Source organism: Festucalex cinctus, chromosome 18 (genome assembly GCF_051991245.1).
Source record: "Festucalex cinctus isolate MCC-2025b chromosome 18, RoL_Fcin_1.0, whole genome shotgun sequence".
Taxonomy (NCBI): domain Eukaryota; kingdom Metazoa; phylum Chordata; class Actinopteri; order Syngnathiformes; family Syngnathidae; genus Festucalex; species Festucalex cinctus.
Window position 1 is genome coordinate 21,735,115 of NC_135428.1, and position 15,000 is coordinate 21,750,114.

A 15,000-nucleotide genomic window follows, 5' to 3' on the forward strand; every position below is an offset into this window, starting at 1 on the left:
AGTTAAGGGGTGGTTCAGGCCTGTCCACAAAGAGGAGGAGGGCTTGAACAGAGTTAATGTTGAGAGGCTGCTCGGAGAGAGACAGTTTTTTCAAACCTTGTGATGTTAAACTATGCTTTATGTTATATAGGCTTACCATCTTGGGCACGGTGGCCCATTTTATTTGTTTGTCATCTCAAGTATCCATTTTTAGCGAAACTACCATATTCTTTGCTTGGTTATTGTGGGGTGTCGGGAGCAATTTATAGTCCCTTTTCTTGGATAGCGGATGCATTGACAGAGGTTGGTGCTATAGATCTATCCCTGATCCCCCACCCTCTGCCTTTTCTCCTTGTGTTTTTGAGAAAACTGTAAGTTTTCGGTATCCCGACAGGAGTGTCCATTGGCACAAGAAGAAAGTCGTCGAGAACCAAGGAGAAAAGGTAGGGGTTTCCACTAGACTAATGTTCTAGTGGAAGCAGCCTTTTTCGGTTCCCCGACAGGAGTGTCCATTGGCACAAGAAGAAAGTCGTCGAGAACCAAGGAGAAAGGGTAGGTGTTTCCACTGGGCTAATGACCTAGTGGAGGCAGCCTTTTTCGGTTCCCGATAGGAGTGTCCATTGGCACTAGAAGGAAGTCGTTGAGAGCCGAGGAGAGAAGGTAGGTGTTTCCACTAGGCTAATGTTCTAGTGGAGGCAGCCTTTTTCGGTTGCAGAACAGGAGTGTCCATGGACACAAGAAGACATCCAGATCCCGGAGAAGAGAAGCGGGAAGGATTACAACCGATCTAAAGGAAATAACACACCCCACCGTTCGAGAGAGGACATCCGCCTGCGAGTAAAGGTAGGAAACCCGAAGGCGGTAGTCCCGGTAGAAGTAGAGGCACCGTACACGGGTACGGAGCTGAGTAGCCAGGAGCTAAAGTACGTCCCTGAACCCAAAGGCCACGGGAAGGCTTCGGAAATTGATAGCTCCACTCCTACAATAAAAAAGTAAAACAGGCTATAAATATTGTAGGAGCAGAGAAATGGGACAATATTCCCAAAAGAGGAAAAGTGGTCCCAGATGAGTTTGTGTGGGAGGTTATTAAGGCCTACGTGAAGTGCTAGCCATGTAGGGGCCTTGCCCACAAAGAGGGAGCTGGAGAAACTGGAACTTTGGGTCCCAGAAAAGAAAATCCGTTCAGTTATATGAAATTGCGAGTTGTGTATAAGGCAGGATGCTTAGGACAACGAGTGGACGGGTTGATGATTAAAAGCAATGTTCCATGGGCATTAGTTTGCATGGACGTAGCAGGCCCCATGGGGGGTGAACGACACTAAGGGTGGAAAGTATTTTATTGTGCTTGTAAATGTGATGTCAGGACATTTGGGATTAAAAGCGAAGTATGACCAAATTGACATCAGTGATGAAGTTCTAGATAGAAATATAGTGCAATTAAAAAAGGAGGAAAAAAAAAAAAAGGGACTCCAAAGGGTAAAGCAGCTGAAACCAATGCCAGTTAATCCAGCCTGAAGTTAAGGAGTAAGACAAATAATTAAAAAATGGAAGCAGCCACTCCGGCCTTTGTCAAGCTGTTATGGTGAAAGGAGCTATCATCGTGCGGAGCTAAGGGTTGGAGGGGTATTTAATTTTTGAATAAATGTAGTAAGAGGATATATTGTTAATGGAGTAGAAGGTTTTAGTTGGCAAGCAGCTATCTTGACCTGTGTAAATTGTAGTGGGATTTAGACCTGTAAGAGACTATGGAGGCACAGTATTGTGAATGTTTGTGGAACGGAGAGAGCATATTGTATTTTTTTTTTTTTTTTTTTTTTTGGAATGTGGATTTCAGCCTTTATTTTACAGTTTGTGCCAACCATATTTACAATCACCAGTATACCATTTGAAGTCACATTCTAGTCCAGTCACACAGTAGTCCAGTGCCTTTTGACAAAACATTGAGTCCTTATAGTGAGGGAAAAAAAGAAAAGAAAAAAAAAGTAGAATAACATGGAGAGGAGAGAACAGAACACATTTACCTTTTTTCAGTAACTTAAAAAATATATATTCAGTTGCATATTACCTTACATTTAATTGCTAATTGTGCACCAGAGTCCATGGTTTGAAAGTAGCTTTTATACTTTGTGCTGAGTGGGTTTAATGTCTCGATTATCACGTGATCAGTTTACGCTTCCATTATCTGCTGGGACATGTGAATTCCCCCACTGCAGAGAGAGGGGGGGGGATGCGCGATATCACTGGCTGATAATTATCGGCAATTATTGACCAATTTGATGTCTTAAAGATGAACCCGATAATAAAGAAATCCGCCAATAAATATCAGCAATTATCAACCAATTTGACATCATACAGATAAGCCAGATAATAAAGAAATCCACTGATAATAATAGACTTGCGGCGTTGGTCCATCTGTTGTGGTTGAGGCTCAAATTGTGCCCAACTCCTCCCGATCTTATGATAGTGTTGTATATTTGTGACATCATAATGAGATATCAAAATTAAACTTCATAGTGCTTTAAACAATGTTTCAATGTATTTGTACGTTAGACTTATAGTATGACACAAAAGTATATTTGTATTCAAGTTAATTTTGCAAAGAATTATCGGCTTACTTATCGGTTATCGACATTGGCACTTTCTGAATTATTGGTTTAACGGTATCGGTTGAAAATAGCATTATCGTGCATCCCTAAAAAAAGGATAATAAAATTAAAATCCCTTTTATTTACATAACATCCCAATAAATAAAGTGAAAGTCGATTGGGATGATTGAACCCATGGATTGCTGCTCTATAAAGTTCACACATAAACCTCCCGTACAAAAATATACTCTTTGGCATGCCAGAATGATCACAATTACTAAAACATGGTTACACGTTTCAGATGGTAATTCATTGAAATTAGAGTTGCAAACTGCAGAATGATTTCTGTCATAGTTGTACATGATGCGAACATATTCTATAATCTCCCTGACACTGGGTCTTTACCACACATTGAGGCTGAGGATCTAAAGTAACTGAGGTAATAGAATATTTTAAAAGGCACACAAACAATGAGCCTGTAAAGTTGTTCCAGAAATATGCGTTTTCTCTGTCATCCTCTAGACGTCGTAGAAGAGGCGCACCAGATGGTAACGGATCCCAAACGCCAATGCACTTCCCATTACCTGTATCAGGAGCATGATGGCAGTGAGATTTCTCTCGTGGGTTGGACCGAGGAATTTCAACACAAGATTTATTAAGGTCATGTTGTTGCACTCAATAAATTCATCATCATCTTCTTCGCCTCTGCGCACCTCAAGGAGATTCAGTAACTCTGCAACCTGCAGAATGAGATGTCCTAGTTTGGAAAGGTCCTTTCTTTTGAATTTAGAGTAACTCATCCCCAGTTTGCCTGTGTCTGGATTCAACCTGGGAAGTCTGTGTCGAGGACAGGGGATGATGTGAAAAAGCTGAGGCAAGGAGTAGAGAAAGTTAACCACTTGAGGAATGAAAAACAACAGCATTATTTTGCTGAAGTGTCCTAGGATTCCAACAACAGCAAAGGTCATGCCTGCAAAGTAGCAGAAAGTATCTCCAACGAACACGGATGAGGGGTACCAGTTGTGGTAAAAAAAGTGCTAAAGTGGTGAAGAAGAACGGCATCATGAAGTAGAGAGAGAAAACATGATCATCGTGGTAATCCCCGCTGAGCTCCAGCAGGTTGAAGATGATGATGGAGCCAGAGATAAACAGAGCTTGACCTGACTCGATGCCGTTAATGCCAGCCAGGATGTTGATGGCGTTGGTGCAGAAGACTGCTAGCATGCCCATGTACACATAGTAGAGAATACCTAGATCCAAATGCAGCCCCAGCAGTGCTCTGAACGGTTTGGGGACCAGGATGACCGTGTTGCCGAAGTTGGTGAAATAGACCATGAGAAGTGGCAGGGAGGCCATGGTAGGAAACAGGAGCTTGTGTCTCCATCGCAGGTTGAGCACGTCATCGGCGAATCCCAGGAAGATCATGCAGCAGATGGCGAGCAGTGCACCGATCAGCTGCACAAACTCATCATGTGGAAAGCCATTGTACTGGTCTCCCACAAAGCAACTAAGGAAAGGCACTGGGATGAAGCAGAAGAGGATGATGAGGAAGACTGTCCCACTGATGACACCCTGTGATTCTGGAACTTTATTTTTTGTCAGTTTGTTTAGGTCCATGCCGTACAATCTGGCCGAGATGAAATGGTCCTTGAAAGTGGGAATCAGCTTCATTGTGGCCAAGCAGCCGAGTGCTGACATGAGGCCATTGATGAGCAGAGGCAAGAACGGCGACGGCGACATTTTACAGGCGTTTTTGTGCTTCTTTTTGAGTCCTAACAAGTCGCCGAATTGTGCAATTAATGTGTCGCTGACCAGTCAGTTACTCAATGAAGAAACTCTGGCTATCGCCACTCAAGACATAAACACGTCATGCTGCCATTTTAAGACAATATACTGCGACGCATAATCGGTACAAATAATGAATAGCTCCATAAATCTCAACAGTAAGTCATAACGGTTGCCTTCGCGAGTTTTAATGCTAAAACATGAGTTACGTTTGAAAAAAAAAAAAAACCTCCACGACTGTCAGGTTACATCGTCCGGTTCCTGGTGTCAGACGGGCAATATCAGAGCATATTGTATTGACAACATTGTAGGATGAGGATAGGGAAAGGAATTGAATAAGAGCTGGGGTAGCTGAAGGGTGGCAGCTAATCAGAGCAGAAACCTCGATAAAGTCATTAAGTTTTGATTTGTTGATCTATTGGCCGATGGAGATAAATGAGAGGATGTGTAGCTTGAGATAAAGCATAAAATATATTAGTATAAAGTTAATGATGTTAATTTGATAAAATTATTTGTGTTGGGGGAAAAAAAAAAAAAAGTAAATGTTAGGTTTTTGTTGGTGTTTTAATTAAGGAGTCTGTTTTGTGGTGGCAGAGAATTTTTTTTTTTAGATAAATGGAAAATTTATTGTTAGTTGGCTTGTGTTATTGTAATTTAAAAAAAAAAAAAAGGAAAAATTGTGTTGTTAAATTTATTTTTAGAGAATGGTTAATGGTTATAATTTAACATAATATTTAAAATCAGAATTGAATTGTCTGGTTTGTTTGATTAGTTGTCTTTTGTTGGAAAATAATGTTGCATCTCCACCAGTTTTTACCCGAGATTTTAGGCACGGCTCTATAACAACTGACCGCCAGGAGGAGGAGGAATAACTGGAGATGGGAAAAGTATTGGGAACTCCAGCCGTGAGGTCAAAGGCGGAATCGAAGGAAGGGCCAGCCAAGGAAGAGAGCGCCTCCCCTGACAGGGAGGGGCCAGGAGAGAGGAAATTCAAGTTTGACTTGAGCAAAGACAGTGAGGATGATGAGGTAAGAGAACACCTGAACCTCAACATATCTTTATCACATCTTTGGAACAGACGCCAGGGTCCACGGCCTTCCACATCTTCAGAGAAACAACAACAAGAAGGAGATGGAAGACGAGATTGCTGAGCTGAAGAACCGGATAACCAGGTTAGAAACAAGTAAAGAACTAGTAGAGAATATCTTACAAGGATTAGTACCGATTTTATGTAATCTCTTTCGAGATCTTGGTCAATTTAGGCCATACTGGGTGTCTTTAATTCAACACTTCCATGAAGAAGCCTCCTTGAGAGGAGAGGTGGAAGAAAGGATTAGAAAATTGGAAAAAGGAATTGCGGAAGCAGAAGCTAAGATACAGAGGTCCAAGCAAACCCCCGTGAATTTTGAACAGGAGAAGCCACCAGGACCCTCGACGGCCCTGTTGTTTGATTATCAAGAGTTTTTACGAAATCAGATGCAAGAAAGAATGGCTGAATTGCGGGCCAAACATGATGAAGATAAGTAGTCAAAAGGGAAAAAAAAAAATGAAAAGAAGCTAGGAAAATTGATTATCAATAAATTAAAAAACTCGCCTATATTAAAAGAAAATACATTTTTGTAAAAAGATAAGATAATTGTGTAATGACAGCCAACCCCCAGGAGAGGGAGGAGGAGCTAAGGAGATATTAAAACTCAACAGTTTTCAGAGGACAAGATCAAAGGAGGAAGCATGAAGCGGAGCTACAGGATGGAGGGAGAACGAGGATGGAATCCGCCTGGATACAGCAACCCGATATATGACCTACCTCGACCTACGACTCTGAATTTGCCTCACCCTCTGACCTTAGAGGTAGGAGAAGGGCCGCATGTCTACTACAATGGAGGAACAATTACACACCAACCGAAGCGCAGAAGGACAGAGAATTATTATGAGACTCCAGTGAATGAAGATCCATCGGATACAGTTTATGAACAACCTGAAGTTCAACCTGAAGCTGACAGAGTGTACATGAACATTCGTGTCGACCGCCAGAGACCAAATTGGAGGTATGGAACAGTTTTGGTGACTATCCAACTTTGTGTCGTGATAATATTTTTGATATGTTATTTGATGAGTCAAAAATCTAGCATCGCTGGCACAGCCCCGATTAATCCCCTCGACCTGGTAGAAATACGACATGGCACCACTAAAGTAATCAACCAGACGTGCTGGAAAGGGGAAATGAGGCATTTTTATGAAGAATGGAGAAGGGAGAAGGAAGCCTGCGGTGCTGTCGAGGAAAAACCCTGTGAGGTGGGATGGAGAAGGGAGAAGATAGCAGTAATAAATTCCTATCTTCGCACCTTCAACATCACAGATTATAATGAAACCCTAGAGGTTTTGAGAAGAAGTACTACATATCCTGCGAAATCAAAAAGCAAGTGTGCACATCCAGTGATTCTACGAGTTGATAACACAACAAGCGACTTTATAGTCAATATTACTTTGTTATGTCTGGAGAAGCAAGAACAAAGAATGATCAGAAAGAACTGGGTCCAGATCGGGAAGGAGGAACCTGCTTGGTACCTCAGCGAATATTGTGCAGGATTACCGGATGCAACAGGTGGATATTGGGTGAAGACAGACTATGGTGCCCCTGACTTCACCTACCCCGCGGCCCCACGGAATTACACTTGTATCGAATTTCGCCCGGCATGGGAACCATGTTGGAACTGTATAACTTTTCGGTGCGAGGAGCCAGGGACCGACGGGACCACTGATTACCTGCCAGGTACTCCTACTCCATCATCAGGTAGGACACCTGAATTTTTTTTTTTTATTAAGCTATTTGGGCTGGTAAAACTTGAAAAACTTGTGTTAATATTATAGAAAAATTAGTAATAATGTGACTATCAGGATGTAAGTTAATGTTAGAAAAGGCCCAGTAGAATAGTATTTATGGTGATTGGAATATGATGAAATATTGTTTTGAGACCTATCATATGTTTTGTTATGCAGATGAGGGTAAGAGAATTATAATTTTTGAGATAAAGCTAAGGGGTGATGTAAGTTGAATCCTGAGTCCCTGATGAAAGATATTAGATCAAAAGGAAATAGTAGTGAAACATGAAGTATGGCTAAATGATTTTTTTTATGATATGGGAACAAGGAATAGAGATATTGAAATAATTTTTAATAAATCTATGGGAATAAATGTGTTAAAAGTGGTCTGGGCACAGATATAGGCTCAACATATTTTTATATCGATGAATTATATAATACCCCAAAGGGTGATTTTGATAAAATTGACCAATGGTAGGATTGAGAATGATCCCTGATTTTGTTATGCAGATCTTAGAGGGTCACGCATTTAGGAAGACCCTTTGTAAGGGGGATATAGTTATAGGGTTTGATTGGTTGGGATTTGATAAGAGTTATGACCCTGGCACTAGGGATGTGGTTTTTTTTTTGGATGAATCCCTGAAGATGGATGGGGGGTTTATGAGTGGGTTAAATGGCGTGTCAATAAGTGTATTGTACGTGGTGACGTTTGAAGCCCCATGAAGCAGGTGTACCACGTGATTGACCCAGGGAAGGATTAGCTAGGTTTGCTATGGATTCCCCACTATTTTTTTTTGGGTCCCTTATTGTGATATATATTTTTTTGTTTTTGCTTTTGATTCGAGTTTTTGTGATGGAACTAGCAAGAAAAAGATTTTTTTGGTTAAGGGCACTTTGAGTAGATCCCACCTTAAAAGGTAATGCACTGTAATTGTGGTATTATTTTAACAGATTTTATGATAAAATGAGATAAGAGGAGACAACATATAAAATTTATATTTTTGTCTGTAGTTGAAAATCCCCTTTAATCTTGGGATCACAGAAATATATGTGTCCTAATTTTATATAAACTTGTTATCTTATATCGATATATCCCTGTTTTATCAATAACATATAGAAGAGTTTTTAAGCAGATAAAAATTTTTTATAAAATGAATAAGCCTCCTGAATCCAAAAATTTTGGAAAATCTATTGTTTTTAAATAGAAAGGAATAAGGATTTTATGTTATCCCATTTTATATTTTTGTTTGTTGTCTAAATATATATATAGACAAAATAATATAGAATAATTTATGGTAAAACATTTTTAAATATATTTTTGTTTTTTGAAGCATGATATATATCCCACCATTTTATTGCATGCACCAAGCATGCTATATATTTTGTCCACATGATGGCGTAGTCAAAAGAATGAATCATTTTGAGGCCCCGATGTGTGTGTGAAGCATTTTTAGTAGGACTTTATTGTTCTACGGGGTTTTCAGTTTGCCATCACTATCTTGCACCTGCCACGAATTTCAACATCACAGATTATAATGAAACCCTAGAGGTTTTGAGAAGAAGTACTACATATCCTGCGAAATCAAAAAGCAAGTGTGCACATCCAGTGATTCTACGAGTTGATAACACAACAAGCGACTTTATAGTCAATATTACTTTGTTATGTCTGGAGAAGCAAGAACAAAGAATGGTCAGAAAGAACTGGGTCCAGATCGGGAAGGAGGAACCTGCTTGGTACCTCAGCGAATATTGTGCAGGATTACCGGATGCAACAGGTGGATATTGGGTGAAGACAGACTATGGTGCCCCTGACTTCACCTACCCCGCGGCCCCACGGAATTACACTTGTATCGAATTTCGCCCGGCATGGGAACCATGTTGGAACTGTATAACTTTTCGGTGCGAGGAGCCAGGGACCGACGGGACCACTGATTACCTGCCAGGTACTCCTACTCCATCATCAGGTAGGACACCTGAATTTTTTTTTTTTATTAAGCTATTTGGGCTGGTAAAACTTGAAAAACTTGTGTTAATATTATAGAAAAATTAGTAATAATGTGACTATCAGGATGTAAGTTAATGTTAGAAAAGGCCCAGTAGAATAGTATTTATGGTGATTGGAATATGATGAAATATTGTTTTGAGACCTATCATATGTTTTGTTATGCAGATGAGGGTAAGAGAATTATAATTTTTGAGATAAAGCTAAGGGGTGATGTAAGTTGAATCCTGAGTCCCTGATGAAAGATATTAGATCAAAAGGAAATAGTAGTGAAACATGAAGTATGGCTAAATGATTTTTTTTATGATATGGGAACAAGGAATAGAGATATTGAAATAATTTTTAATAAATCTATGGGAATAAATGTGTTAAAAGTGGTCTGGGCACAGATATAGGCTCAACATATTTTTATATCGATGAATTATATAATACCCCAAAGGGTGATTTTGATAAAATTGACCAATGGTAGGATTGAGAATGATCCCTGATTTTGTTATGCAGATCTTAGAGGGTCACGCATTTAGGAAGACCCTTTGTAAGGGGGATATAGTTATAGGGTTTGATTGGTTGGGATTTGATAAGAGTTATGACCCTGGCACTAGGGATGTGTTTTTTTTTTGGATGAATCCCTGAAGATGGATGGGGGGTTTATGAGTGGGTTAAATGGCGTGTCAATAAGTGTATTGTACGTGGTGACGTTTGAAGCCCCATGAAGCAGGTGTACCACGTGATTGACCCAGGGAAGGATTAGCTAGGTTTGCTATGGATTCCCCACTATTTTTTTTTGGGTCCCTTATTGTGATATATATTTTTTTGTTTTTGCTTTTGATTCGAGTTTTTGTGATGGAACTAGCAAGAAAAAGATTTTTTTGGTTAAGGGCACTTTGAGTAGATCCCACCTTAAAAGGTAATGCACTGTAATTGTGGTATTATTTTAACAGATTTTATGATAAAATGAGATAAGAGGAGACAACATATAAAATTTATATTTTTGTCTGTAGTTGAAAATCCCCTTTAATCTTGGGATCACAGAAATATATGTGTCCTAATTTTATATAAACTTGTTATCTTATATCGATATATCCCTGTTTTATCAATAACATATAGAAGAGTTTTTAAGCAGATAAAAATTTTTTATAAAATGAATAAGCCTCCTGAATCCAAAAATTTTGGAAAATCTATTGTTTTTAAATAGAAAGGAATAAGGATTTTATGTTATCCCATTTTATATTTTTGTTTGTTGTCTAAATATATATATAGACAAAATAATATAGAATAATTTATGGTAAAACATTTTTAAATATATTTTTGTTTTTTGAAGCATGATATATATCCCACCATTTTATTGCATGCACCAAGCATGTTATATATTTTGTCCACATGATGGCGTAGTCAAAAGAATGAATCATTTTGAGGCCCCGATGTGTGTGTGAAGCATTTTTAGTAGGACTTTATTGTTCTACGGGGTTTTCAGTTTGCCATCACTATCTTGCACCTGCCACGAATTTGTTGAAAGATGGCTGCACTGTGGACACAGTGATGAATATAATCAGAAGGAAAAGTATGGTTCCTGCTAGAGTCAGGAATTGTCCTGTCAGCAGTTATAAAGGTTGCAGTTATCAAAAGAGGGACCTTGGCATTATCTGTCCACCAAAAATTATGAAGACAAAGCCTTACCAAATAAGGTCAAAATTTAGTTATTGGCCAACGAGCTGCAGAAAAATGGGGGGGCCAACTAATGGGAAACTCTTGAGGGGTAAGGATGGGCATCAGAAAAGGGTGGGATCGACCCGATCCTAAATAAGACGCCCTAACCCTGAGATCCTCACTTTTCATTGAAACCTCTTGGTGGAACAGTAAACATCAACTAACCATGGCTTGGAATGCTACGGGGAAAGGCCTCATTGGGAGACCAGGCGATCTGCAAAATGTGAGTAATAAAGTGGAATATCGGATAATAATATGACTTTTTTATTTGTTGTGGCGGATATAGCGAACAACTAAATTAATAGTGTAGGGTTTAATTTTAATTCTCATTTGGTTATGTCTGGTCGACCACTTGATTTTAGTAATTTGGGTTTTGATCTATGTATTTTTATTTTTATTTTTTATTTTTTTACTCTCCCGCCAAGAGGTTCCGCTACTCGGAAGAGCGACCACACCCTCGCTCTCCCGTAGTAGAGGTGTTCTGCATCGATGGAGTAGATGCAGATGGAAACTTAGACTGAGATTAGAATGTATATATTGGGAGCCGCAATATTTTAGGTTTCCCTCGGGTCTAAGAATTGTCGAATTTTTTTTATATGTGTGTTTAACAGGATAACCAAGATAAGCCGCAGTGTGTCTTCTGCGGGGATGAGCTCCTAACCTCGGCTTGGGTCGTGAGGGATGAATATTATGGTCATTGTTGTTATTCGTTGCCCACGGTGGAAGAGAGAAGAGAAATGTGGCTCATCCCAGATGGGCTATTTGTAAACTTTGTCAATGATTTTTTTATTGATATCCAGTGTGGTTCCTGGGTGTGGTCCGGCTTTGCTGACCTCGCGGGTTCAAGTAAGTTGGAAGGTTTGGTTCAAAGTCGCCTGAAAAAGGTACATTATCATGTTAACAATGAGGGTGAGCTCATTGGGAGAACTTTCCCTTTAATGTGCATGATATGGCGCCTGCCTGACGGTACTCGGCGCTTGACATTCAACACCTTGGCTGGCTTTTGTGTAGCCGCCACCCCGTTGAGACAGGTCGGATCCAGTCGGGTTGAGGATGAGTGGCCCTACGAACCAGTAACGCCCAGTTCGCCCATCCTGGACCGGGTTGACGAGCCTGGGGAACCCAGTGCCGCCCGACGGGATGCTCCAGTTGGTAAGGTTATGCCACTGTCGAGAACACCCTCCTCTACGGTTTCATCGAGCACCGATGACCTGGAGGGTGTGCCGGGCGAAAATGGGGGTGGGACGGGGTCATCTCCCTCCCTGATGATAAGGGAACTGGGCCTGTGGTCTCCTCTTGCTGACCCTCCGTCAGACACCTTGCATTCTGAATCCCCGGTGTCTCCGTTGTCGGATGACATGGGGGAGGTGGATGAGGGTGACTGGTTGCAGCTGGGTGACGACGGGCTCGCGAGGTTGGTCGGTTTGGACACCATTGATCTCTAGGGGGGGGTGTTGAATTGAGTGGATTGAGTGGAGTCAGATGAAACGCCATATCATGTAAAATGAGATAACAAATTAATGGGCTAGACTCAATTTTTAGTTAGAGACCAATTGGTGTCTGTAGGACTGAATTATTCTTTGGCCTCTGGGTGTAGTTCCTCAAAGTAACCACCAGATGCCGCCAAACCTGTACAACTAAGCCGCCCACTCAGCATTGCCCGGACACACATTCCTTATAAGGCCAGATACAAATTGAGTGTAAATAAATGATATCCTGAATTAAGTAATAATACACAACACAATCTATATTCGACAATTGTTAACCTGATTTTTGGATCAATGTTTGTAGCACATTGAAAGTCAACTATGAAGTTTTGCTGTCTTTCTTTTTCTTCTCTTTCATTTATAATCGATACTGTCTTTTATCGCTGATAATATTGCTGTAACTGCATTGAAAAGATTGACTGTATGTACTGCTCTCTCAACATGACATACAGGATGTGTACCAGATTTAGAATTAACCTGTTAGGGCCCTGAGAGAATTTGGGATTTAACATGTCATGTATATATATGTTATTCATGCTTGCTTAATTAATATATGTATGATGTTATTTATTTTAACGTTCATCATTGTCGAATAGAGCTGAAGACCTTGACATATTTTCATGTATGACTCATCATTCAACGTTGTGTATCCATGACACATTTGTAAAGAATGTATGACTTCATCTTCATGGCTCGTCTGTGGAAAATTACTGAAAATGAGTCCCAACAAGTGCGCGTTGATATTTCTGGAGGCGGAAGGACATTCACGGAAGAAGTCAGTGACGAGGCCCAAGGTGATAAAAAGTCGTCACCAGCTGGGATAGGGGCCTTTTCTACCCTGCGATCTGGTCTGGATGGAGAGTATTGCTGAAGATGGATTTATGCCTGTTTGAGGACTTTGGATTTTTACGAAGGACTGGAACCAGCCGTGAATGGAATTATCTTCAATAATTGGTAATGTACAACTTTTTTTTAGCAATAATGATGTATAATAGGAAGATATGAATGACTAATCGCGTGTTAGGGTAGGGGCCATTTAATACACTCCCATATCTTCAAATTATTTTTAGCCAAAAACATCTTATTGTCAATCAGGTCTTAAGCTTTTCCGAGAAATGATCAATCTTAGAAAGCCTATTGTAAAAGGTTATATTATTTTTAATCTCCTGTCTTTATCTTATTTTATTTTATTTTATTTTATTATATTTTTATTGATTTAAGGTTTTATCATTAAAGGTGATTGTTATGATTAATATTGGTTGTCTTATTATTGTCAATAAAATTGTTTGAAAGACAATGTTGTGATTTTTTTATTCATATCGGTTGTCTTATTATTGTCAATAAAATTGTTTGAAAGACAAGGTTCGTATTAGTCATTTTATTGTCTGGTCTCTATTTTATTATTTGTTTTATTTTTATTTTTATATTTGGACGTTTGATAAGTCCTTATTATTTGTTTTTATTTTTATTTTTATATTTGGACGTTTGATAAGTCCTTATTATTTGTTTTGATTTTATTTTTGTTTTGGACGTTCTATAAGTCCTTATTATTTGTTTTTGATTTTATTTTTATTTTTATTTTTGGACGTTTGATAAGTCCTTATTATTTGTTTTTATTTTTATTTTTATATTTGGACGTTTGATAAGTCCTTATTATTTGTTTTTATTTTTATTTTATTTTTATTTTGGACGTTTCATAAGTCCTTGTTATTTGTTTTTGATTTTATTTTTATTTTTGGACGTTTGATAAGTCCTTATTATTTGTTTTTGATTTTATTTTTATGGACATTTTATAAGTCCGCATTAATATTATTTTTTCCCTCTTTAAGAAGGACAACAGAATTGGACTTTTGGAAGAAGGTAAATGCATTTGAATAACCTCTAACCAATGCTTCCATCTGTATTAATAAAGTCAAATACTCCAGCTTGATATGTAACAAATCCGTATGATTCTAACAAGGATTATTAAATTACTAGGTCAATAACAAATGCAAACAACTCAGAGAAGTGGAGCTGCCAATATAAGTGAGGTGTACATGCTAGCATTCCTGGGCTCTGTGTGTGTGGTTACTCACTCAGGATTGATAGGTGTATGAAAACGGATTGGCCTCATGATAAGAAGACAGTGAACAAACCTAGGTGAATCCACTTTGACATATCGGCTTATTTAATTCCCGTCTCCTCACGCTGACGCCTTAGAGCGGGTGAGGAAAAAGGGGAATTTCTAACCCTTTAATTGGAGAGTCGATCAGGACATATTTCCCGATTTAAGTCCTGCGGGTAAGCGGAAGTTGACAATATATATATATATATATATATATATATATATATATATATATATATATATATATATATATATATATATATATATATACTAGGGGTGGGACAAAAAACCGATTCGACCGAACCATCGGTCGTCAAGGGGAGCTAAACGGCCGTATCGGTAGCAGAATTGTCAACCGATACAAAATCCGCCGGGAATCCTTAGATACATTGCTTGTAAAGCTGTGGACCGGATATCGCGTTGCTGTGAATCGGTTGCGAGTGAGGCTTTATGGTTTTCATAACAATAGCAAGAGTTCTGCACCGTGCTCTACTTGTTTTGTTTACATTTCAGTAGCAGCACTATTCA

The 15,000-nt window shown here is 39.1% G+C and overlaps 1 protein-coding gene and 1 pseudogene across 5 annotated transcripts in view; both read right to left on the reverse strand.

Annotated features, from left to right (window-relative positions):
- The window catches only part of usp25 (ubiquitin specific peptidase 25), a 267,458-nt gene that overhangs the window by 150,910 nt on the left and 101,548 nt on the right, over positions 1-15,000 (reverse strand). The gene's annotated exons all lie outside the window — the stretch shown is intronic.
- Positions 1,803-4,595, reverse strand: LOC144006713 (UDP-N-acetylglucosamine--dolichyl-phosphate N-acetylglucosaminephosphotransferase pseudogene; annotated as a pseudogene).